The sequence below is a fragment of the Mus caroli genome, unplaced genomic scaffold (assembly GCF_978045245.1).
Source record: "Mus caroli unplaced genomic scaffold, Mus_caroli_1 scaffold_16, whole genome shotgun sequence".
NCBI lineage: Eukaryota > Metazoa > Chordata > Mammalia > Rodentia > Muridae > Mus > Mus caroli.
Window position 1 is genome coordinate 66,938,515 of NW_028227271.1, and position 27,057 is coordinate 66,965,571.

The window sequence follows — 27,057 nt, forward strand, 5'->3', positions numbered from 1 at the left end:
AATTGGACCTCGTAACAAAATTCAGTCCAAAGACACAATGATTTCATACGTGCTGAGAAATGATGCCGAAAAGATATTCAGCCTTTGTTTTCTGTAATTAAATTGTTTTTTTTTTTCTGTAAGTGCAAAATAGACTTGGTATGGAAAAAAAAACTTTGCATATGCATTAAAATCACTACAGTTCATAACCTGTGGCAGCCTTGACTCTGCGCTGAATTGTCTCGGACAGTGTTGGTGTTTTCTGGAGTGAGAACAGGCACAGTGTAAAATGCATATGCTGTGTGCTCATAGCCAAGGTTGCCGTGGCCCACAGGTGGGGGGGGGGTGACATTGGCAGTGCTATTCATCTCTGACAGGGAACGGCTCCTCAGTCTTCAGTCCTTTGACCTTAGTCACCAGAGTTTTACCATTCTCCTTGTGTTTTGTACATATTTAAGTTAGGTGACACCTAAGTATTTCATCTTAGAAGGTGCTAATGGGAACGATACTGTGGTTTTAACTTCAAATTCTGCCTGTTGGTTAATACACAGAACGGAAGCAGCCATGTTTGTATGTTAACCTTGTGTCTTACAGCCTTGCTATAGTTACTTTCTCAGAAAGAGCTTGCTGATTCATCTGCATTTTTCTTTCTCATTTTTAACAAGAAGTAATGAATGGGAACTGAACTCTGGCCACTGAGCAGGAGCCGGGATCAGAACTGGGGTCCTTCAGAGCCGAGGGTGGGTGGCGCTCTCAGCCCCTGAGCCGTCTCGTCGGGACTCTTTCTCTTTTTTAATTTTTATTTTATTTGTTTGTTTGTTTGTTTGATTGTTTGTTTTCAAGGCAGAATTTCTCTTTGTAGCTTTGGCTCTCCTGGAACTCACTCTATAGACCAGCCTGGCCTGGAACTCAGAACTGTCTGCCTCTGCCTCTCAAATACCTGGATTAAAGGTATGCATCACCACTGCCTAGCTTTCATCTGCATTATTATTACATAGGATCATTCTATCTGCAAACAGAGTTGGTTTTTTAGCTCTTACTTTTTTATTGAATTAGCTAGTATTCCCAGTAATGTTGGAGAGGGGTGACAGGAGGCGCCTTCTCAGCCTTATTGCTGATCTTGGTGGGGAAGTTTTAGCATTGTGCACTGAGGCATGGGCAGCTATGGGTTCTTTGAAGTTATTCTTTACTGAGTTGGAAAGGTTTCTTTTAGTCCTTATTCACTGAAAGTTTTCATCATAAACAAATGTTTTACTTTGTCAAGAGCTTTTCTGCATCATTTAAAATGATCATATGAAACATTGGTTTTGCCCATTCGTGCAACTGATCACATAAACCGATTTGAAAAATCTTGAGCCACACCTGGCTTCTTACTTGCTTCTTGTAGCTTATGGTTCTCTTAAGTATTGTTAGATTGGATTTGCAAGATTTTGTTGAGGATTTTTTCAACTGTATCCATGAGAGGCAATTTTCCACTGTTTTTTGTAAGGAAGTTTTTGTAAGGTGTTAGGGTGACTTTGGCCTTATGGATTGGGTAGCAAGGATTCCTTCTGCTTTAATCCTCTGAGGAACATAGAAAATGGTGTAACTTCTTCCTTGTTTGGCATAATTCACTAGTGAAAACATCTGTCCTGTGCTTCCCGTTTAGGAAAATTATTAATCATTGATTAATTTTTATAAATATGAGCTTATTCAGATTATGTATACTGATAGCATTTTCCAAAGATATTTTCTGAGCATAAATACCTTCAAGTCTTCAACTAATGTAGTAAGAATTAAACAGGTTGACAACATTTTGGAAGGGTCCTTAGTTTAAAGATTTTCACCATAATCCTGAATCTTCTAAGGTATACTAGAGCAGTCTAATGATTGAAGGCATATTTACAATGTCAAGTTCCTGGGATTGATCATGTGGGATAGGAGTCTTCTGTGTATCATACAGACTCTGCAACCTGAGTGCATTTTCACAGTGTTTTTTCTGATAATATAAAATGACTTTTGCTCTATAATTAGCATGTATTACCTTTAGAAACGAGGAATGAAATCTTTAAAATCTTCTCATTCACCTTGGTGTCAGACAGCCTAAATTTCCGACTTCACCTGCTACTGACCACATGTTAAACAGGAGCTTGGTTACCCCTTCCTTACTCTGGCTTCCAAATGTTCCATAAAGGTGGGCGTGTACTCCTAGATACTTCTGAGACACAGGCAGGAGGATCACAAGTACAGTGGTAGCTTGGGCAATTTAGTGGGACCCTGTCATAAAATAAAATGGCAAGGTGGGGAATGTAGCTCAGTGGCAGATTGTTTATGCCTGGCATGTGCAAGGACATACCAGTGTATGCATCCCTACATACCAGTGTATGCATCCCTACATACCAGTGTATGCATCCCTACATACCAGTCTATGCATCCCTACCACTACAAAAGAAAGAGACAAACAATAAGATGTTCCACACTGCCCTGGTTTATCACACAGCCTTACTCAGATTAGCAATCTGCTATCTTACGCTCTCTTTCTATCCTGTTAATTTGCCCAGTGTGTCCATGGGACACACTGTTGTTCTGTGCTGAGAACCAGCTCATTCTCCAGACCACGAGGGACCCTTCAGGGAAACCCTAAACTAACTTAGATCCTCTCAGGCTAGCACTGGGCACTCTCCTTCTGTATCTATCATCATTAAGCAAATGATGCTTTTTGTGAGACAGGAGATTGCTAGAAAGTTCATTGACAATTTTTGGCCACTACAAAACTTTACACAGCCAAGGTCTCTGTCTTTTTTGTTTAACATCCTTTCCTTCAGCTTTTAAGACACTCCTGCATACAGAAAACACTCATTTAAAAGTTGTAAATGAATGTATCAACTGATCTGGCATGCCCAAGGTCTGTTTCGATTTTTGAGGTGTTAGTCAAGCTAATTGTATTAGTGCCTTTGCATTTGAGCAAGAAACATCTTCTTAAACTGGCTGAGACCAAATCAAAGGTATTGGCATGGTTCTGAAGTGATTCTAAGAACCTAAAGGGGGAATTACAGGCCTCGGGAGGGTCCTGCGAGTTCAGAGAAGATGGCTGGAAACACGCTGCTGAGATTCTGACTCCGTGGCCCTTATTCTTATAGAAGGTTCTGTTGTTCTCATTCTCAAGTGGATAGCATTAAAGTATCAGCAACCTATTTAGGGCCAGCAAAATGGCTCAATAAGGAAAAGTGTTTATCCCTCAAAATAATGGCCTGATTTCAATCCTTGGAATTCCCATACAAAGCTGGTTGTGATCTCACGGATATGCAATCCTCGAACTCCTGTGGTGAGGTGGAGTGTGGAGGCAGGAGAATTGCTAGAAAGCTCATGAGCCAGTTAGCCAGGAATGCACAGCCTGGAAGGAACAAGAGAGATCTTGGCTCAACAAGGGGTAAGGAAAGCACCCACTCCTAAAAGCTGTCCTGGCATCTTCACACATGCTCTACGGACCCCATGGACCCTCCACACATGCACACTATATACAAATAAATATGTAGTAGTATATACACATAAATATGCTTTAAATACAAATTTTCCATTCATCTTGACTTTAGACTTCCCTTTGTTTGGCAAAGGACCCTTCCAGCTGCCTTTCCACTCCCATCATTTCCATCTTGAAGTAGAATTTTATAAGAAAACTCCTTTTAAAAACTGCTTAGAGAAAAGTCGGGCATTGATGGTGTAGTGATTAGCATAGCCACCTTCCAAAAGTTGACCAAGTTCAATTTCCAGCCAAAACACTCCTTAAAATGTTGTGCCAAGTGGTGGTGGCTCACTTCTTTAATCCCAGCACTTGGGAGACAGAGGCAGGTAGATCTTTGAGTTCAAAGCCAACCTGGTCTACAGAATAAGTTCCAGGATAGCCAGGGTTAGATAGAGAAATGTCTCAGAAGAAAGAGGAGAGAGAGAGAGAGAGAGAGAGAGAGAGAGAGAGAGAGAGAGAGAGAGAGAGAGAGAGAGAGAGAGAGCACCTACTTAGAGAAAGGGCCTGTACCAACTCTTATTGCTCTGGGAGATGTTTTAGTTTCCTATCTCTGCCACACATGATTACAATGACTCTGGGCTCTTCTTGTTGAAGTTGCTGATATCATAGCAGGTCTCAGGAAATATGGACAACTTTGTGTTACCAGAAACTTGATAATGAGAATCTCACTTTCATGGAGGAAATCAGGTTGTAGAAGAGATGTTGGGAATGGACTGGAATGAGACAATTCTGTCTCCACTGGTGAATCCACACGGCCTCTTCAGAGAGAACTTGAATCTTGAATCTTAGTTATTTGTATGTTGACATTTATGTTTTAAACATATCACACATGAGTGCACAGACACATACATGCATACACATAACAAGTGCAGAAAACTAACATGTCCTCCAGGCAGGTTTGACAAGAGGATGCCTTGGGACAGCTCATAAATTTACCATCCCATCATTCCTGGGGACAAACATGTCCTGAAGTGCTGGTCAGACCTTCTGTGGAGCCTTGAGCCTGGAGAGGTCACTCAATAGTCAAGAGCGCTTGGATTCAGTTTCTACAACTCCATGGTAGGTTTACACCAACCTGTAACTCCAGTTCCGGAAGATGTGACTCTAACTTCTGGTCTCTGCTGGCACCAGGAACACACATGATGCACAGACATACATGTAGAAACACACTCATCCAAATAAAATATAAGTAAGTAAATTAAATAAATAAATCTTCCAACAGTATCAAATGAGACAACAAACAAGCAAACAAAACCCACATGGTATAGACCTTGCTTTTTTTGTCTCTTGCTTGCTGTTTAGTACAACCTTTGACCTAAGATACAAAAAAAAAAACAAAAACAAAAACCTGCTAAAGGCATCTATGTAGAGGAATCTTAATCCAGCAATGTGGCTGCTCTGTCAAGAGATCACATCCAAAGACCTTCTAGGTCTGTGTGATCCGGCTGGAATACAGACAGGCACTTAGTAGACACATTTAATCCCTCTGGCTGGAATACAGATCCGCCCTTAGTACACACCTTTAATTACAAACAATGATAGTAATGTTAGTTTGTAGAAGAAAACCACCATATTTGAAAGTGATGTCTAATTGAGAGACAGACAACGTGATGAATTAGAGACAGAATTGACAGAATGGGTCAAAGATAGACTATGCTCAACTCTCACAGAAGGAAAGGCAATTAAAGAGCACAGCACACACACACACACACACACACAGAGAGAGAGAGAGAGAGAGAGAGAGAGAGACAGAGAGAGAGAGAGAGAGAAGGCATTTTTACCAGGGACAGGTTTACAAAGCCAGGTTGCAGGTGAAGACAGAAGGAGGCAGAGAATGAGAAGGACTCAGAAGATTAGAACAAAACTGTTGGAGTTAGTTTGAGGCCAAGCAGAGCAATTTGGTGAGAAGCCAGTTTGAATCAGACAACTTAGAGAGGGGTTTGAGTCAGAACAGCTGAGTCAAACTAGCCAGCTAGCATTCAGAAAGAGCTAGAAAGAGTGAGCTTACCCGGCAGTACGTCTCAGAGGCTGAAACATTCTAGGTCTAGGTGAGTACATGGAAGCTGAAGTTTGCAAGGTCCAGGCTTATAGAAGACTAGATTAGACAGAGGTTAGAAGCTTCCAGGCCTGGGCCTAGAGATAGTCAAAAACACTCTGGGCTCAGCCCAAGCCAGGCATTTTTTTAAAGCCTGGGTGTGGTTCTCATGTCATCCCATCATCTGAGGAAATAAAAGAAACATTTATGCATCTCTACAGCCCTTTGTCCCAAGGAGGCTCCCTAAAGGCACTCAACACCTCTTGTAGACTGGTTTTGCTCCCAGGTGGAAGGACAACCTCCCTCTGCCATTGCACTGAAACCCCATTGCACTCTCTTAGACTCCTCTTGAGACATTTCCTCTCCCCCTCTCCCCACTAGCTCCTTCAGGCAGGACTCCTCTTCATTGCCATAGCATGATGGAACCATGTTCCTGTTCTGCAGCTGCTGGAACAAACCACTGGGGATTCATGGCTTCAGGGAGCACCAATGTTTATACCCCAAGTCTACAGATCAGAGGTCCTGAAACGGGTCTCACTGGACTAAACTCAACGTCAAGCTTTATTGCTGTAGACTCTAATGGATGATCTATTTCCTATAGCTGTCCAGACTCTACGAGCCACCCTTGTTTTGCTTCCTGGCCCCTTCCTTCATCCATTTTCAAAGATGAAAGCATTTGGCAAGACTAGGTGGTCTGAAGGATTCCTATTTTAAAAGTCAGCTTTTGGGTGTCCTGAATTCCTCTTTTTTTTTAAATTGGATATTTTCTTTATTTACATTTCAAATGTTATCCCCTTTCCTGGTTTCCCCTCCAAAATACACCCTCCACCTTCCCCCTGCTCACCAACCCACCCACTCCTGCTTCCTGGTCCTGGCATTCCCCCACACTGGGGCATAGAGCCTTCATAGGACAAAGAGCCTCTCCTCCCATTGATGACCGACTAGGCCATCCTTTGCTGCATATGCAGCTGGAGCCATGAGTCCCTCCATGTGTGCTCTATGGCTGATGGTTTAGTCCTTGGGAGCTCTGGGGGTACCGGTTGGTTCATATTGTTGTTCCTCCTATGGGGCTTCAAACCCCTTCAGTTACTTGGGTACTTTCTCTAGCTCCTTCATTGGGGATCCTGTGCTCAGGCCAATGGATGGCTATAAGCATCCACTTCTGTATTTGTCAGGCACTGGCAGAGACTCTCAGGAAGCAGCTATATCAGGCTTCTGTCAGCAAGCACCTGTTAGCATCTGCAATAGTGTCTGGGTTTGGTGATTGTATATGGGATGGATCCCCAGGTCTGGATGGTCATTCTCTCAGTCTCTGCTCCACACTTTGTCTCTGTAACTCCTTGAATTCCCCTTTTCTGTGAAAAATAATGTCTTCATAAATTCCATAGATAAGAGTAGGAGGAGAGGAATATCCATCTAGCACATTCCCAAACAGAGTAACTTAAATCAGTTGCTGAGTGATCGAGAGAATATTGATGTCCACATCCTTTAGACAGACAACTTTCTGAGAAAATACAATAAAACAGGTTTTTTTTTTCTAAAATTAACATTTTATAGATATCAGAAGATATAAGCTTTGATTGTCCTGATTATTTTTTGCTACATCAAGACTTTTTTTAATTTTTAAAACTGTTTATATTTGTGTATGGGTGTTCTGGCTGTATGTATGTCTGTGTACCAAGTGAGTGCTGTGCCCACAGAATCAGAAGAGGGTGCAGATTCCTTGCGACTGGAGTTGCAGGCGGTTAGACACCATGTGGGTGCTGGGAATTGAGCCCAGGCTCTCTAGAAGAGCAGCCAGTGTTCCTAACTTCATAACCATTGACCACCACAACAGCTACCTTACTGGGATTTCTAAACACTGGAAGTAAGAGTCACATTGGTTGCAATGTTAGGACACTTGTTTTATGTATGTCTGTGTAAACATCATTATAGAAACATCTTTGAAAAACTAAGTGTCAGTAGTTCTTTGAACATGATGTTTATTATCATTATCTATTATTATTATTATCTCTTTAGATTTTTATGTGTATGAACATTTTGTCAGTATGTATGTCTGTGTACCACATGCATGCTTGGTGCCCACAGAGGTCAGAGAGGGTGTTGAATCCCCCAGAATAATTGTGAGCTGCCATGTGGGTGCTAAAAACTGAATCAGAGTCCTCTGTAAGAACAGCCAGTGCTTTAAACCACTGAACCATCTCTTTATCTCCCTGTGGTATTGCTTTTTTAATGGATGCCTTCCTTAGAAGAAAAGCTAATATCAGCAAGCCAATATATTTCTGTTCTATTTTCTCTTTCTCTCGTCTAATAGCTAAGTATGATGTTGTGCTGCAGTTTTAGGTGTCATCAAGGGTATGAAGTAGAAGTGCAGGCTTTAAAAATATAAGCCACAAAGCATGAGGCACTATGAGGTGCTAGGCATAGCATTGGTTCAGCTGTTCACTATGTCTATGCCTTCCTACTGCTTTCTGTCCTCCATTATTTCTATTGGAAGATCAGTTGTTATTCTTGTTCCCTTGGATGTGATGAGCAAGTTTTCTTTTACTATATGTATGTGTATGCACATACATATGTATATCCATGTTCTCATGTGTGTAGGTGTACATATAGTCTCATTGCAATGTCTATGGCATGCATGCATATTTATGCATGTTCTCATGTCTCATGCATATGCCCTCCTGTGTGTGTGTGTGTGTGTGTGTGTGTGTGTGTGTGTGTGTGTGTGTGCGTACATGCACAAGTGTATGGAGGACAGAGATTGGCACTAGATGCCTTCTTCAAACATTCTCCACCTTATGTGCTGAAGTCTGCTAGTCTAGCTGGCCACCTTGCCATGGGGATCCTCTGTCCGATGTGCTGAGATTAGAGTGAGCTGCACCACCTGCCTCGATTTTCTGTGGGTTCTGAACTGCAGTCCTCAGAGTTCTTAGCAACTGGCTTACCTATAGGAGTACCTGCCCTCCCCTGCCTCTTCCTATATTCTCTTTTGTCTCTGAGCACTTTTTTTTTTAGCATTTTTCCTATAATATAGATGACTAAGGAACCTTCTGTGCCTAGCACACTTGGACTTGACTGAGTGTATTGGATGCTCAGGGTGTGGCTTTTCTTTCATTTGGAGAAGTGTGTGTGTGTGTGTGTGTGTGTGTGTGTGTGTGTGTGGTGTGTGTTTGTGTTGTGTGTGTGTGTGTGGTGTGTGTTTGTGGTGTGTTGTGTGTGTGTGGTGTGTGTGTTTGTGGTGTGTGTGTGTGTGTGTGTTGTGTGTGTTGTGTGTGTGTGTGTGTGTGTGTGTGTGTGTGTGTGTGTGTGCCCCCTTTGGTCATGATGGTGCCCCACATTGTCCTGTGTGTTGCAACCTCTCTGCTAATCCACCTTCAACCTCACAGGTTCTTTTTTTCTACCGTTCATTTTCTATACTGAAGTTTTACTCCAGCATTTCTGGGAACTCCCTGGCATTTCCATTTTGCTCTTTCACACAACTTCTGCCTCTTTTTGGTGTTTTCTATTTGATGAGACACTGCCACAGTGGTTTCTTTCATCTCATAAACCATGACTTCCTTTTGCTCTCTTAGCGTCTTTATAATGGCTGCTGTGAAGTCTGTTACATACAACACTGCATCTCTCAGAAGCAGCTATTTTGTCTACATTATAGCCTGTCTGTCTGTCAGTCTCTCTATCATCTACCTAATCTGTCTGTCTGTTACATGCTTCTTTGTTTTATGACTTTTTATGAACAGCTGCCCCTTCAAGGCAATATAAACGTGAAGGTTTGGGACACCGGTTTCCTCTGTTATCATTGCTTTTATAAAATCTGTTCAGTTGCTTAAATAGTTTTCTTTGTTGATTCAGGATCTCATTATGTAGTTTAGGGTGGCAACTAGGCAACTCTGGCTGACTTCATACTCATGATCCTCCTGCCTCAGCCTTTTAAGTCTTTGCATTATGGCTGTCTTAATAGGTCTGCTCTCCTGTACTGTGAACTGTTTTCAAAGGACAAAGCCACTTTTGACAATCTCAGTTCAATCCCTGGATCCCAAGAACTCATGATAGGAGAGAGAACTAACTGCTGAAAGTTGTCCTCTGACTTCACATACATGTTGTGCGTGTGCACACACACACACATACACATATAATACTGATGTTGATGATGATGATAAATAGTAATAATACATTTAAAATAAATTCTTTAGTAAAGGAGAAAAGGAAGAAGCCCCTAACTGCATGGCTACATGCACAAGGGATTGAACCTCAGAACTGGAGAACTACTGGTCATCTGCTACTCCCAGGCAGAGGCTCTGTCCCTTGATTTAAAATTGAAGACAAAAGGATGCTTTGCCTTCCCAGAAAGCAGAGACCATCACACTGACCTACCTGTACACAGGAAATAGAAAGGACGGGAGAGGGGGAGGACAGGAGAGGGGGAGGACAGGAGAGGGGGAGGACAGGAGGGGGGAGGACAGGAGAGGGGGAGCACTCACACCAGTGCTGTGAAACCTCGGTGCTTTTTCACAGTTCTACATTTTTTTGAATAAATATTTCTTCATTGTTGGATGCCCTTATGATGGTGATATTCATTTTTCTTGCCTACTCTGTTTTACTCCTATTATTTTTTGTTAGGGTTCAAAGAATCATTTTATTGGGACATGTTCGTATATGCCATATATACATATACATGTACATATAGTTATAGTTGCATCTTAATCTCCTCCCACTGTTCCCTGTTCTCCTGCATCCCCTTTCCCTTCCTTCCCATCTGCTGCCATGAGGTCGTATACATATATACATAATATATATGGATACAGGGTCTGGAGAGATGGCTCGGTTTAAGAACACTTGCACTTCTTGCAGAGGTTCCAGATTCAGTTCCCAACATGGACACAGTGCCTCAGTCAATTGTACCTACAGCTTCAGGGATTCCAACACCTTCTACAAGCACTGGTACACGCATGCACACACATGCACACAAGCTTGCACACATACAGATACAATAAATCCTTAAATATTTAAGTGTATGTGTTTGTAGTATGATTTTAAAGGAGGTTTTAAAGTCAAACATACTTGTTTTTCGGGGGGAATATGTCTATAAGGCTTTTTATTCAGTCTAAGGTACCCATCTGCAAATGGTGCTACCTACCTACAAAGCAGGTCTGCCCTCTTCAGTTAAGCCTCTCAGGAAATGCCCTCACACCTGCAAGTGTGTCCCCCAGGTGACCCCAAGCCTAGACAAGGTGACAATAAAGAAAATCTCTCACAACTAGTGACATTGGAAGTTTCTCTGCGCCTAGTTTGTGTTTTGATAACACTTATTTGCATGCATGTCTTTTGCCCCTTTTCTAGCTGGATTGTTTAGTATTGGACCTGGGGCTTCACCCGTGGCCTCGGTATGCATCAGGTATCCTTCCAGTCTGCACCTGGACATTGTATCATCTTAGCAGGTCCTTGTGCAATGTGTTGCTTTCTTCCTTGGTAAGTTGTTCTTTTTTTTTTTTTTTTCCCGAGGGGTTGGGAGGAGATCCTTTTTAATCGTATCTTCACATTACCATTACAATAGTAGTTGTACTCTTGCTTTAAATTGTATGCAGTCTGGGCATATCGAACATATAATGATATTTAAGAAGTGAAATTGAAGCCCCAATCCCAACTCTACCACTATAACGAAGTGACTCAACACTGCACATTTAAGAAGAGCTATTCTTCCAATAGCAAGTCGATAAAGCATCTGTAGGACAATTTCTACTGAAAAACTTCAATGCCTTATTATTCGTGCAGTGCTGTAAATTTACTGCAACTCTAATTTCTTTTTTAACACAAACAATGACTTTTTTTAATATACACATTATATGTATTCAGTATTCAAGTAAAATTCCCTAACAGTTAATGACATTTAAAAAAATGTGCAAAACTGCAAAACTCATTGTAATAGAATGTGTAAGGTCAAAGGGGCGGGACGTCTGACAGCCACTGGACTGAGGACGCACATCATCAATCTCTAGGGAAAAAAAAAAAAAAACACCTGCTTACTGTTGAATCTCAAGTTGAAATTTCCTGTGAAGAATTATAAAATATTTAAGGAGAAAAACAAACTGGCAGCCAGCACATGAAGCATCCACAGTAGGTATATGATTGAAAATTAATAAAAATAAATGTAAGGTGTTGACTGATGCGGGGACGAACAGCATCTGACTCTTAGCACTGGCCTTGATTACATAGGAGATGGAGCAGTCATTACAACTGAGAAAGCATACTGAATAAATCATGGTAAGTTGTTCTTTAGTGTTGGGCCTCAGTTTACTTACACGTAGACCTCCCAAGTTTTCCTTAAGTTTCTTTTCCAAGCTGTGCAGCTTCATGTGAATTTGTGTGTAAGGTGAGGGGTTCAGTCTCGGGGTCTTTCTCGCCTATAGATAACTAACTGCTCCATTACATCATGCTGAGTCTCCCCTATAGATAACTAACTGCTCCATTACATCATGCTGAGTCTCCCCTATAGATAACTAACTGCTCCATTACATCATGCTGAGTCTCCCCTATAGATAACTAAGTGCTCCATTACATCATGCTGAGTCCCCCCTATAGATAACTAACTGCTCCATTACATCATGCTGAGAAGAAGTTCCTTTGTCCATTTAATTGTTTCTACATGTTGGCCAAAGGCCTGAGCCAGGAATGATGGCAGATGCCTGTACTTCCAGGATTAACTGTTGTTAAGCTAAGGATTGTGGGAAGGAAGCCAGCCTGGGCTAGAGAGCAAATCACCGTGAGCTAAAAGTGGGTCAAGAGCAAGAGCAAGTGGGGCAGGGCCAAGGGGCAGGAGGAGTCCAGTAGTCCTCCCAAGTATTTAATTCAGGAAGTGGAGACCGAGGATCCTAAGACTGAGGCCAGCCTGAAATGTGCGGTAAAGCCCTGTCTGCGACAAAACAAACAAAACAAAGAACACTCCCACCGTTCCACAGTTTGGTCGCTTTAATGCTTACACAGAGTCTACTTATGAGGTTTCTAGTTTTCTCCCCCCTGGAGCATTGGTCTGTTGCTCTCCTTATGCCAGTGCCACATACTGTCAGTGATTATACTCACATGATGTGTTTCAAAATCAGGTAGCATGGTCTCTTCCATTTTAATTGTTTTATTCAGAAATTACCTTAGCTATTATAATAATTCCCTTCTTTCCCCACATCAGTTTGTTTGTTTGTTTGTTTGTTTGTTTGTTTGTTTGTTTTTAGTATAGAATAGAGTTTATTTAGGGCATGGGAAGGGGAGTTGAGAGAAAGGCAGAGAGAGAGAGAGAGAGAGAGAGAGAGAGAGAGAGAGAGAGAGAGAGAGGCCAGCCATGAGCACATGGAGAAAGAGTAGCGAAGTGAATGGGGAGAGAAGGAGAGGGGGAAGAGGGCAAGAGGAGGGAGCCCTACATCTGTTTTATAACCAATTCAGGTATAGCTACAAAGGAAATCTTGCTGCAGTATTTAATAGAAGTGAGTCGCTCCCACATATCAATGAAAGGAAAACCGTGGTCCTGACTGTGTTGAATCTTGCAGTGTGCACACAGCTCCTCTCTGTTCCTAGAGTCTTCGTTAACTCCTCTCGCGGCTCCTTCCAGAATGTGACCCTTGCACATGTTTTGTCAGGTTTACAAATGTGTTCATTTTGAGAAGTTGTAAATGGCATTATATTTCTAAAATGCAGTTTCTGCGGGTCCATCACTAACGTGCAGGACTACATTTTATTTGTGTATTTATCTTTCGTCCTGTAACCTTCTTGAATGCACCTACTAACTATAGAGGGTTTGTCACTTTTGTTTGTGCTATGAATTCTCTAGTACTTTCTGAACAGATAATTATTACATTTAGAGTTAATAGAAAACATTTTTATTACTTCCTATTCAGTCTGAAAAATTGAATTTCTTTGAGGGGTGTGCTGGCTAGTTTTGTGTCAACTTGACACAGCTGGAGTTATCACAGAGAAAGGAGATTCAGTTGAGGAAATGCCTTCATGAGATCCAACTGTAAGGCATTTTCTCAATTAGTGATCAAGGGGGAAAGGCTCCTTGTGGGTGGAACCATCTCTGGGCTGGTAGTCTTGGGTTCTGTAAGAGAGCAGGCTGAGTAATCCAGGGAAAGCAAGCCAGTAAGAAACATCCCTCCATGGCCTCTGCATCAGCTCTTGCTTCCTGACCTGTTTGAGCTCCAGTCCTGACTTCCTTGGTGATGGACAGCAGTATGGAAGTGTAATCTGAATAAACCCTTTCCTCCCCAACTTACTTCTTGGTCATGATGTTTATGCAGGAATAGAAACCCTGACTAAGACAAGGGGTATGGACAATTTTAATTTATTTGTATTACTGTGTGCTGATTGCAGAAGGCAAGCTTTTACTCGGGCATTCCTGTGCATGGCAGCAGTGCGCCTTGACCAGCTCTCTTTGCATTACTTCCCTTGGGTTTCTAGAGCTTCCGGTTTATTGTTGAATGTCTGTGCTTGCCCTCACTTGTTCCTAACATAAGAAAAAATGTTTACTCTTCTCTCTGAAGTATGGGGTTTATGTAAACGTTTGCCATGGTAACAAACTTGAATGACTGTAGTGTATAATCCTTTGTTCGTATACTTAGGGATTACATTTCTCAACACTTCATTACGGATTTCTTTGTATTGTCATTGACTTTGGTGTCAGAATACTACCATTTTCCTAGAGTTAACTGAAGTATTTTTGTGTTTGTTTGCCTGGAATTTTTTTTTTAGGAGATTGTGTACAATTAGTATCAAGTCTTTCTCTGTTCCTTGAGAATTCTCTTGTAGTTCTAGAATTTTCTCTGAGAGGAAGTACAAAATTATTATTTCAATTTTGTCAATAGTTCAAATCATGTATTTATTTTGGATAAGTTTGGATGGTTTTCATTTTTCAAAAAATGAGTCATTTTTTCCTAAATTATTAATTTTATAGTTGTAACATTGGCCACATCTACATAATGACTCTGAAGTGACACCCTTTCATGATGATGTCTGTCAACCTATTGTCCCCTTTAATGTTAATGAAGCCTGTTTTAAATAGCTAGCTTGTTCTCAGTTTTGTTACTTCTTCTATTTTCAATTGTTTTTATTTCTGTTCTTTTATTAACATCCATCTGCCTAGGTCCAATATATCTTTTCTTCTTTCTTTTTATCTTGATTTTTGGGTTTGTTTGTTTTTTTGTGATGGCTATTTTTTTTATTAGATATTTTCTTTATTTACATTTCAAATGTTATCCCCTTTCCTGGTTTCCCCTCTGAAAATCCCCTATTCCACCTTCCTCCCCCTGCTCCCCAATCCACCCACACCCACTTCCTGGCCCTGGCATTCCCCTACACTGGGGCATAGAGCCTTCACAGGACCAAGGTCCTCTCCTCCCATTAATGACTGACTAGGCCATCCTCTGCTACATATGCAGTTGGAGCCATAAGTCCCACCATGGCTCTATGGTTGGTGGTTTAGTCCCTGGGAGCTCTGGGGATACTGGCTAGTTCATATTGTTGTTCCTCCTATGGGGGAATGAAGGGATGCAAAACCCTTCAGCTCCTTGGGTCCTTTCTCTAGCTCCTTCATTGGGAACCCTGAGCTCAGTCCAATGGATGACTGTGAGCATCCACTTCGGTATTTGTCAGGCACTGGCAGAGCCTCTTGGGAGACAATTATATCAGGCTTCTGTCAGCAAGCACTTGTTGACATCCACAATAGTGTCTGGGTTAGGTGACTGTATATGGGATGGATCCCCAGGTGAGGCAGTCTCTGGATGGTCATTCTCTCAGTCTCTACTCCACACTTTGTCTCTGTAATGCCTTCCATGGTTATTTTGTTCCCCCTTCTAAGAAGGATCGAAGTATCCACACTTTGGTCTCCCTTCTTGAGTTTCCTGTGGTTTGTGAATTGTATCTTGGGTATTCCGAGCTTCTGGGCTAATATCCACTTATCAGAGAGTACATACAGTGTGTGTTCTCTTGTGATTGGGTTACCTTAACTCAAGATGATATTTTCAGGTTCCATCCATTTACCTGTGAATTTCATGAAGTCATTGTTTTTAATAGCTGAGTAGTACTAAACTGGGTGAATATACCACATTTTCTGTACCATTCCTCTGTTAAGGGACATCTGGGTTCTTTCCAGCTTCTGGCTATTATAAATAAGGCTGCTATGAACATAGTGGAGCATGTGCCCTTATTACAAATTGGAGCATCTTCTGGGTATATGCCCAGGAGTAGTCTTGCTGAGTCCTCAGGTAGTACTATGTCCAATTTTCTGAGGAACCGCCAAACTGATTTCCAGAGTGGTTGTACAAGCTTGCAATCCCACCAACAATGGAGGAGTGTTCCTCTTTCTCCACATCCTCACCAGTATCTGCTGTCACCTGAGTTTTTGACCTTAGCCATTCTGACTGGTGTGAGGTGGAATCTCAGGGTTGCGAAAACTATTCTCAACAGTAAAAGAACTGGTGGAATCACCATCCCTGACCTCAAGCTGTACAAGACCTCAAGAGCAATTGTGAAAAAAATATATATATATGGTATTGGTACAGTGACAGGCAGGTAGATCAATGGAATAGAATTGAAGACCCAGAAATGAACCCACACACCTATGTTCACTTGACAAAGGAGCTAAAACCATCCAGTGGAAAAAAGATAGCATTTTCAAGGAATGGTGCTGGAGGTTAGCATGTAGAAGAATGCGAATTCATTCATTCTTATCTCCTTGTAAAATGATCAAGTCCAAGTGGATCAAGGACCTTCACATAAAACCAGACACACTGAATCTAATAGAAGAGAAAGTGTGGAAGACCCTCAAGCACATGGGCACAGGGGAAATTTTCCTGAATAGAACACCAATAGCTTATGCTCTAAGATCAAGAATTGGCAAATGGGACTTCATAAAATTGCAAAGCTTCTATAAGGCAAAGGACACTGTCAATAGGACAAAATGGCAACCAACAGATTGGGAAAAGATCTTAACCAATCCTACATCCGATAGAGGGCTAATATCCAATATATACAAAGAACTCAAGAAGTTAAACTCCAGAGAACCAAATAACCCTAGCCAGGCAGTGTTGGCACATGTCTTTAATCCCAGCACTTGGGAGGCAGAGGCAGGCAAATTTCTGAGCTCGAGGACAGCCTGGTCTACAGAGTGAGTTCCAGGACAGCCAGGGCTACACAAAGAAACCCTGTCTTGAAAAAATGGGGTACAGAACTAAACAAAGAATTCTCAACTGAGAAATACCAAATGGCTGAGAAGCACCTAAAGAAATGTTCAACATCCTTAGTCATCAGGGAAATGTAAATCAAAACAACCCTGGCTTTTGGCTTTTGATTTTTGTTTTTTGGCCTTTGGCTTTTGGAGAACGAGTTTCTCTGTGTAGCCTTGGCTGGCTCTATAGACCAGGCTGGCCTTGAACTCAGAGATTAACCTGCCTTTGCCTCCCGAGTGCTGGAATTAAAGATGTGAGCCACCATGCCCAGCTATCTTGCTCATCTCAGACACTGAAAAATAGATTATAGTAGGAGATTTTACTTCTCTAATCTTTTCTTTTAGTGCTGTGCTTTTTATCCCATCACTGTATTAAACTCACCACACACTATACACACACACACAAAACATACTACACACACACTACACACACACACACACCACATATATACCACACACACTACACACACATACCACACACACTACACACACACAGTACACACACATACTACACACACTACAAACATATACCACACACAATACACACACACACACTACACACACATACCACACACAGGACACACAGGACACACATATACCACATATACTACACACACGGAGAATGTTGTGATTTCATTTTCAGTTGAGTTTTAAATTTTTGTTTTAAAAATTGTCTTTCTATTTAACTCGTGGATTATTTTCAAAGTATGCTTTCCCAGTTTCCGCATATTTGGAGGTTTCTCCTGTTGATCTTCTTCTTGATTTTCACTGTGAGCCCACCATGGTCAGAGAACCACCTTTATAATTTTAATTTGTTTACGTTAACTTTGTGGCTGTGGGGTGGTGTCTTTGCAGTGGCGTTTTTGGCTGTGTAGGAAAAGCATGCGCCTGTGAGTAGAGACGCGCCCTGACCAGTGCTGGTTCAACCCCATCGGCTGACCGTGTTGAGGTGCTTCCTAAGTTTCCGCACTTGTTCATATCTTTCCTTCTTCCAATTAAAGATAAAAAGACATTGTCGTCTCCGACAGATGGGAACATTATCTCTGTGGTAGAGACCTGAGAAGGGAGAGGCTTAGCACACCTGAGACCTGGTTCACTTTCAGTACTGAAAGGGAGCAGAGAGACTAGAACTGTAATTGTGGAGTCACCTGTTCTTCTTTCAATTCTGCAGGGTTTTACTTCAAATATTTTGCACGGCTGTTGCTTGGTGCATATGTATTTAGAATAATATGGTGGTTGAAACTTTTATGATTATGTCATGGCTATCTTTGTCTCTGAGAATTTAAATAAGAATTAAATGTGTCTTTATTAACACTTATACACCCACTCTTGCTTTCTCAATTAGTGTTTGCAAAATGTATCCTTTTCCATCTTTTTGAAGTAAAACGTCACCACGCACCAACAACTGTATTTGAAGCAGGTTTCTTGTAGACCGCATATTTCTGGCTTCTTTTTTAAAAAGTAGAATCAGTTCATTTCTATCTTGTAAATGATATAGTTGCACCATTGATATTTAATATGGTTATTAATGTTGCAAAGATTGAGTCCTCCATTGACCTTTTGTTTTCTGTTTTCTATGGTTCTAGTTGGTTGTTTTCTGAACCTTCTGTGACTTGCTAAATGCTGCTCATTGTAATTCACTGAATGTTGTAAGCGCATCTCTACCTGTCGCCTTCTTATGGACCGTTCCATACAATACACAACATGACTCCTCACACGCTACTGTGTTCTCTTCCCAATCCGACTGGCATGAAGAAACTTCATGTCCTCACATTTTCTTATTAGTGTAAATATTCCCTGTATATGTATTTAGAATAAGAGCGGACGGTGTTTTGATTGCTTCCCATGCCAGGCAATTTACAAAACAAGTAGAGTGAAGTCTATTACAGTTAGCTGTATTTTGATTTCTGTGTTCTTTCTTCCTTTGTGACATGCCAGGATTCCTTGTCAAGCTTTCTCTTCTGATTAATGAGTCTCTTGTAGTCATTCTTTCTATGGTAAGCCTATGAGTGACAAGTTATTTCAGTTTCTTAATCATTTGAGTGTGCCTTAACTTCATTTTTATTATTAAAAAATATTTTTTTCTGAATATAATATTCTGAACTGAGTCATTTTCTTCCAGCAACTGAAAATGTACTATGTCCTTATCACTTCCGTGTTTCTCAGGAGAAGTTGGCTGTCACTTTACTTGTGTCTTCTTATAGATGAGGTACCATAGCTCTCTAGCTACTTTTAATATATTTTTAAATTTGGCTTTAGTTTTCAGAATCTTAATTATGGTGTGTCTTGGTCCTACTAGGTATGGGTGGTCCTATTTTTAAGTTTTGGTTTTGTCTTCTTGAATTTTTAAAGTTCTTATTCCTGCAAAATTTAAGACATGTTTAATTATCATGTGTTTAGTTAGCCACACCCACTTCCTTCTCTATAGAAGGTTCTGAGGCTGTAGCCATTAGACCTATGTGTGTAATCTCACAGGTCTGGAACAGGGCTCTTCTTCTTAATCTGCACTTACCTTGGAAACAGAAGTCTTGTTTTTTTTTAAAGGACATTTTGTGTACACACACACACACACACACACACACAAACATACCCATATGATTCAATTAACTCTTATTTTCTTACAGGAGTAATTTCAAAGTTTATTGTTCTATTTTCTTTGGGGCAGGGGGATGAGACAAGTTCTTATTACATAGCCCTGGCTGGCCTAGAGCTCACTCTGTAGACCAGGCTGGCCTTCTACAGAAAGACTTACCTGCCGCTGCCTCCCTAGTGCCGTCATGACTGGCATAGCTTTAGAGTTTAACAGCCTTCACTTTGTGTAGGATTTACACAGCCTGATTTTTGTTCTGGTTTGGCTTTTTCTGTGCATTTTGGAGAACTTCTCACCCACTTGTCTTTCAAGATCCTTCTATATTTTCGCTCCTTCCCTTCCTCCTTCTAGTTATACATTTTCCTTTTCAACCAGACTCAGCAGTCTTCCTTGTTTTCTGTAGATTCCAGACTTTAAGTTCTGATCACACTCAATTCAGGTCAGACACTGGCTGCTGCTTTTCTCAAGTATCTTCTATTCTCCAAACAGACTTATAATATCCTCTTTTCTTCAGGTGTAAATTTTAAGTGGGGAAGAGCTTGTTTCTTAACTATTTAGCTTTGATATGTTTGCTTTCTCAGAATTTGTTCTAGAGGAGTTATTTTGTATTTTTAAATTGTGTGTGTGGGGGGGGGGGGGTTTCTCCATGCATGTGCAATGCCTACAGAGCCTGCGCTGGCCTTACAGGTAAGTGTAGGCCACCTTACACAGATGCCGGGAGCTGAACCTTACTGGGTCCTCGTAGCTACTGAGCTGTTTCTTCAGCTCCCTTCCTCGCTTTTGCATGGAGAACTCCCTGTCTTGTTTTTATTTCCTTCTACATGTTAAGTGTGCTCAGGCCCTCCTTGTTAGACAGTAGACATGTCGCCTGTGGGCCTGTCTACAGTTCCCATTGTTTCCATTATAGACCTTGGGTTGGTAGAAGGTATCCTTGGATGCTTGGGGAGTCTTGAATTGATCTGGAAATGATGTGTGAAGTGTTTCGGAGGCCCTGGTGTTATCTGAATAAAGATATGGGATTGTAATAAAGACAGGGATGATATGCTCCAGAGGGAAATGACAATGGGGGAAATTACTTTAATGAAATTAGATATTATGGTGATTTGGTGGTGGGCCTTGGCCCTGTGAGGCCTTGTTTGCCTTCTGTTAATTTTAGGATTTAATCTCTAATTTATGGTACCTGAAAACTTAAGCTATTCACCATGTCCCGACTACTGGAGGATCTAAACTTCCTTTTGTGTCTCTGCCTTGGTTTAGCTCTGTGAACCCCTCCTTCCTGAGCTTTTCTGGTAGGCCCCTCAGACCTAGCAAATGCTTGGTGGGAAGAGCAGGTCAGATGCTGGGATTTCTTCTCTTTGGTCCTGTTTGCTCGTGTGTGTGTGTGTGTGTGTGTGTGTGTGTGTGTGTGTGTTTTAGTTTCTGAGCATTTTTAAAACTCCACATCACTTGAGAGTCCAATCACTGGGGTTGGGAGATGTCTGAATGGGTAAGTGTGTTCACAGCACACACACACACACACACACACACACACACACAGAGAGAGAGAGAGAGAGAGAGAGAGAGAGAGAGAGAAAAGGCCCCAAAACAGTTATATGTGTAACCCCAACTCTTGGAGAGAAGGCAGGGAAAGAGGGGAGTCTTCTGGGGCTTGCTGGCTGCCAGCCTAACTGAAAATCAAGCTCCGAGGTTCTGTAGGAGACCCTGCCTCAAGGGAATAAGGCAGTGAGCAAGAGAGGATGCTGTGTCTTCTCCTGGCCTTCCTGTGCACACATGAACACCTGGCTGAGGTGGCTGAGTCCTGAATGCAGAACCCTTGTGGGGTGTTCTCTGTGAATGAGCTGGCATCTTGGTTTTAGACTTCCCAGACTCTACAGCTATGCAGTAGTCATCTGTTATTTATAAGCAGGTGGGTTATTGGTATCTAGTTTTTACCGCACAAGCAGACCAAGACATTCTGTTTTTCTTCTATCGTCGATCTTGAACTTAAAGCTGCCTTTGTGACTCCGTAAGGTCTTTCAAGCACGTTTTCAAAACAATGGGTGTCACTGCTACCTCTGTGATAACATTGCTTGAATACATGCTAGTTCTAGTTTGAATGCTAGGAAGCAAACCCCCAGTGCCTGTGGCTACACATGTGAGCCCACCATGGTCGCCATGACGTGGGGATCATTTTATTGTTAATCTTTTCACTGTCTCACCTCACTCATCTTCCTTCATCCGAATCGTCCTCATTTCATTTTCCCCTGTGTCTTATTACTCTAGGACAAAGCTAGATAAAGACTCTACAATTCCTGGATGCTGAAAATCTATCTTTCTCCCCCTTATAAAAAAATTAAAACTAGGAGCCTATAATTCATTTGATAGAGTACTCTGCAGCGATCACAAGGACCTGGGTTTGATACCAGTGGCAGGCCCAGTAAGGAATGTCAGCATATAACTTACTCATGACTTAGCTAGGGTACGATTGATTTACTTGGAACCATCCATTGTTAGAAGATTTCGTGAGAAATCAACACTTTTGTCTTCTGTTTTTCCCTTCTGCCTCATTGGTTGTAGAGGGCTCACAGAAAGCCTCTCTTCCATGCTATTTGAAAAAGAAAAGCATCCTGTGTTACTGTTGCTCTGCATTCTTTCCCTAATCCATGAGTCATCCGTGAGCCCTTGCTGTGCCTGGGCTCTGTTCTAACCACTGGCATCATGAAAATAAGACTCCTGCCCTGAAGGTCTTCAGACGAGCATCCGAGCTGGACAGATAAACAAGAGCTGGCAGACACACACTGAGCCCCTGCCCTGTGGCTGGTGTCCAAATTATATCATCTATTTCCCTTGTAATTCAACAACCTTGTCATGTGGGCACTGCTGCTAGGGGCACTTTTATAACTTGCCCAAGGTCCAATCATAAGAGATAAGATTTGAGGCAGAGAACTGCAAGAATAGATACAGAGCCTCCCACTGATGCTAAGACAGTAGAGGCCCTGACATCACTGCCTAGCAGTATTGGGGGTTTTTGGGCTGATTAGAATTATCTCCTCACAGCTCAAAGCATATGCTAGTTGATGCATGTGAAGCTCATTCAGTGGCATTTACCCTGTATTGCTGGCAAAACAGTCAGAATAATAATAGATGGACCTGCTTTCGTTTGTGGCAAGTAAAATTATCAGGGAGACCTGTGTTTGAGTGCATATTTTAAAACCAGGTGAGTCATTTTAACCTCAGAAATGACCTGGCATTCAGAAAAAAAGAGATGACACATATTCAGTGTAAGGCAGTGTCGTGGGCAAAGGCACTTGTGTGCTGCCTGTTACCTTAAACTAATTAGCCAAATGTCTGAGCTCCCAAGAGATCATGCTACAGTTTTAACCCTACAGAAGACTGATCCCTTCCTTATATGTAAGCAAAAACAAAACAAAACAAAAAAAAACAGAAAAAAACAAAACAAAACAAAAAAAACCTCAATCTTATGTGGTTTACAGAGGAGAATGGGTGGCTGAGGGTTGAGTGCATGCTACAGGAAATAGGTCTACGTACACACATCTTCTAGTGGTGAATAACGGTCCAGTGGTTACCTAACCTGCCAGCAATTTAAACCTAAGTCTGTGTACAGTGAAGCATACTTATAAACATGATAGGAGACTCAGAATAAACAAATTTGTTTAAAGTATTGAAATGTAGAGGTTCTGAGAATGTCTTGCTTCAGAGGACACCACCTACTGGTAGAGGGTGACATTGCAGTTTTATTTTCTTGATATTAAACTGAATAAAATGGAGAAAGGATTGACAAGCCAGCATAGCTTCAGAGCCTGGGCTAAGGCAAGTCAGGCAGCCAGCAGGGAGAACTTGATCCCCGGACACCTACACTTCCCTTCCTACACCTCCCTCCCTCCCAGCCCAGAGCAAGGACCCACACTCCTAAACAGAGAACCAGAATTATATGTAGAACACAAGTCTGGAAAACAGACCTGTTGCTTAAGTCTGCCCCTTATAAGGCATTCAGACCAATTTGCACAGACGCTGGGTTCAGCTGCTGTCATTCTAACAAGTAGGCCCATCCCTAACTGTCTTCAGTCTGAAAGTAAAGAGTCAGACTTTACATTTGCCACAGTGCAACCAATAGCATCAGAAAAATCACTTCCGATAAAGACCCATTCTCCCTCTTCATTGGAGTTAGCATGGAAGATGGAATGCGGGAATGGGACGCTTCTGTGGCCAAGCAGATAGGTCATTAGTCCTGTGAAAGGTCAGTTTCTATTCTACTGAAGACAGAGTCACAGAACAAAACCAGCTGGCCACAGAGTCACTCATATCTCATAGTGTGTGTATGCACCCATGTGTGAGTGTGTTACACATATGAATATGAGTGTGTGCATGCATTTATGTGTGTGTGCACATGTTTGCATGCTTGCACATGCAGGCGCAGTGTGTGTGTGTGTGTGTGTGTGTGTGTGTGTGACTGTGTCTGTGTATAGTCCTAATGACCCAGGCACACAACCTCTTTCTTCTCCCCACCTTTCAACTCCTTTGTTTTTTGAATGAGTCCACATTTTCTAAATGGGTTTTTCATAATACCTTCCTATGGGTTTTACTCAACTTTGTTTAATTGGCTTCCTGTTAATTAAGAATGAGAACGAACTGGGTCATAAGCACTCACACAGAGCTAAAGATCAGCTAAAGTGTCCCTGAAGGCAATGAAGCTGTAATTTGGGAACAGGTGGGCTGCACTGTTGACTCCTCTGTGGTGGGTAGATTCCATCTGTGGGATGCCGAACCATTCACTCAACATGAAACTCCCTCGGTCCGTTATGGACCAGAGAATTGTGGGAGGGTAGAGTGTGGGACCTGCGAAGGGGTCTGGCCCCTTTTCTCATAGTCTCCAGGTCCTTCTAAAGTTGTGCCCTTGTGGAAGTGTTCTGGTCATCATTTTTGCAAAGAATTTTAGGTGGCATGCGACTTGGCTTTATCTACCCTGCTTTCTGCAGCACGCTTCCTTCCTGTCAGGCTCCTTCAGCCACACCATCTTTCATCAGCATGCTCCCGGGACACCGATGAGGATTCAGTTTCAAGAATATATAGTTTTTCCACCAACAATCTCTTGAAAGCTGTTTTCTCTCAGTTTATTCAGAGGGGAATTTAATTCACTAAGAAAACCACCTCATGAATGTTTTCAGCTTCTTTCTTTGACTGGAGGGGGAGGGGCTTTGTGCTGTGATAGTAAGACTAGGGGTCACAGCATGCGTTTTCTGGCAACCAGAGAAAGGACAGGCAGGCTTTAATGATGAAAGTTGCAGGCACTCGTGAGTCACAACTTTGAGGGTTGAAATTGTCTACCGGGCACAGACAATTTCACAATGGTTTTGCAGTCCATGTGTATACACACATGCACACACAGATATGCACACACACGAGCACACACATCAGTGACAGATGACCTATTGAAATAATTTCAGAGCCAGTCTGTGGTTGCTACGACAACCAATGCTCTCTTGGCTTTTATCTGGCCATGTGACAGGGACTTTGACGTCAGCCAGAGGCAGAGTCTGTGGCTGAGTCCGCACAGTCAAAGGCTTGTGAGAATCTGGTGGATGCTGGACCTTGCTGCTGCTGCTGCTGCCGCCGCTGTTGCTGTCGCTACGGCTGTGGTTGTTGCTTCCCAGGGGCTGCAGGAGCATGGACTACTAAACCCCCATTTCTTCAGCGTGAGGTAATCGGTTTGCTTTATACACAGGAGTTACGTGGTTTCACAGCCCCTGATGGTTTTCCCTCCCCTCTTAACCTCCTACAACTTTGTCTTCAAGAGCAGTTACTGACGAATGGAGCCAAAGAATGTGAAGCAGCTTCCAGTCACGAATTTCAGGCAGTCTCTGGAACTTGGTTAAATTTGGATTAGTGTTCCATGAAGTAGGTTAAAATGTAATCTTTCTTGCGCAATGCTTGCTAACATACATTATTTAGAAATTCCCGTTTTGCAGCGTGAGCCAAATTTGCTCCCTTGAATTCTAGGAATCCCTCCTTCAGTGTTGTTTGGGGTCTGGTAACTCCAGCACCGCCTTGGAGGGAGCAGCTAACTTTGCCTTGTTGCTGCTGCTGATTCTGCGTCAGCCCACAGCAGTCTGGAATTTGGTTTCTACCTCATTTGCAGCATGTATAATTAGCAACAATGGGAACCGTGAGAAAAGACTCTAGACTTTGAAAGTTGTGGTTTTTATTGTAAAGGGGGCTTTTGGTACTCTGTAAATAAGAGGGGAACTGTCAACAGCTTCCTGTTTAGAGAAAAGAATCTGCAATATGCCAAGGAAGTTGGGGTGGAACCTTTGTGTGTGTGTGCGTGTGGTTGTTTTGTGGGTGTTACTGTGAAGTGCTATCTTGTGGCGCTCTCTCTCTCTCTCTCTGAAAACCCGGGTGAAGAGGAGGGACTGGCTGGCCTTTTCTAAGGAGTCCTGTAAGCTGGTTCTGATCTTTATTCTTAAAAGTAATTATCTTGAGAAGAAACTAGCCTGGAACTAAATATGCACTGATGTGAGGTCTACCTTAACTGAAATGTAGACTGAGGATGCGCGATAAAAATTTGTTCCAGGTCTTGTGTGAGTAATTTGGTAACTGATTAGCAAGGATTGCTCCGGTTGTTGTGTGTGCATTGCTGCGGTTCTGCCAGCTCCTTCTGCAGCTCGAAGTTTCAAGGAAACCTCAGGTTCTGAAGCAAACAGAAGCCTAGATGAATAAACAGGTTTCTAGGATCTTACAGATTTAACGGAAACGAGGCATATTTCAGACAGCCATCTGAAATAGAACCAGCATTTGAAAGAGCAGAGATAGACTGGCTCCACTCTATATATGCAGCCAGTAGGTTGATGATGTAGTTATAGTTTAGTTTGGTGAACGAATACATTGTTTTTTGCTTATGTTACTAGGTTCAGAATTGTGAGTTCTACATTTGCTCTCATTGGGTGAGAATTCTGAGAGGCTGTAGCCGCAGCAGTAAATGAATAACTGCTTGAATCAATTATTTTCTAAGCAGCTTTCGGTGAATGGACCTTTGGATCAAAGCTTCCATTAGGACTGTCCACTGTCTGATGTTCTTGTACATACATGTATTTACTAGGACATCTTCCGGCCATTTAACTGACCTCATGTTCTTGTAACCCAGACGCTACCACTTTAATGAGTCAACTGGTGTGTGACATTTCAATTGAGCATGGGGGGACCAGCTAGCACTGTCATTTAAAGGCATCTCTCGTGGTATACACTTGGTGCTTTAACTTTTCTTGCGTCGACTATGTTATCTTCACTCTTTTTCTTGGTTCTCTCCCTGGTTTTAAATTCACAAGATGATTATGTACAACACCCTCATGCCCTCATGCATGAGACTGGATTCCAACAATCCAAAATGTGAGAGAGAGTCGGTGTTAGTGGCAAAATGTCGGTGATAAAGTTGGGGAAAGAGCCTCCCTGATGAAAATAGGAACTTTCAAAGCCTCGAGCCAAGGGTTTTTTTTGTTGTTGTTGTTTGTTTTTTGTTTTTTTGTTTTTTGTTTTTAAATAAGGAAAGGGGGCTGAGGAGCATCCCCCTGCAGCAGCGAGTCTGTGCTGCCTGCTATCAAGGTCAAGAGTGCTTCAGCCTCAGAAGATGCCAGCATGGAATGATTGACTCTAGAAACCTGGCTGCTGAATTATTAAAGGCTCTGAGTCTAGTTTCAGGAAGCCTTAACCCTTTCAGTGCCATGAGCACGTCTGGCCGTCTGGTGCTACCTGTG

At 42.1% G+C, this 27,057-nt stretch overlaps 1 protein-coding gene across 11 annotated transcripts in view; it reads left to right on the plus strand.

Annotated features, from left to right (window-relative positions):
- Ncald (neurocalcin delta) overlaps nucleotides 1-27,057 on the plus strand; it is a 432,610-nt gene that overhangs the window by 307,716 nt on the left and 97,837 nt on the right. Inside the window, exon 1 of one of the 11 annotated variants that reach the window (XM_029469817.2) lies at nucleotides 24,842-25,007. The exons of 8 other annotated variants lie outside the window; for them this stretch is intronic. The gene's annotated coding sequence lies outside the window, so the exon portion shown is untranslated. Of the gene's footprint in view, nucleotides 1-24,841; nucleotides 25,008-25,665; nucleotides 25,746-27,057 lie in introns of those variants that run through there. 2 more of the 11 variants (XM_021183093.3, XM_029469818.2) reach the window with 2 other exon arrangements.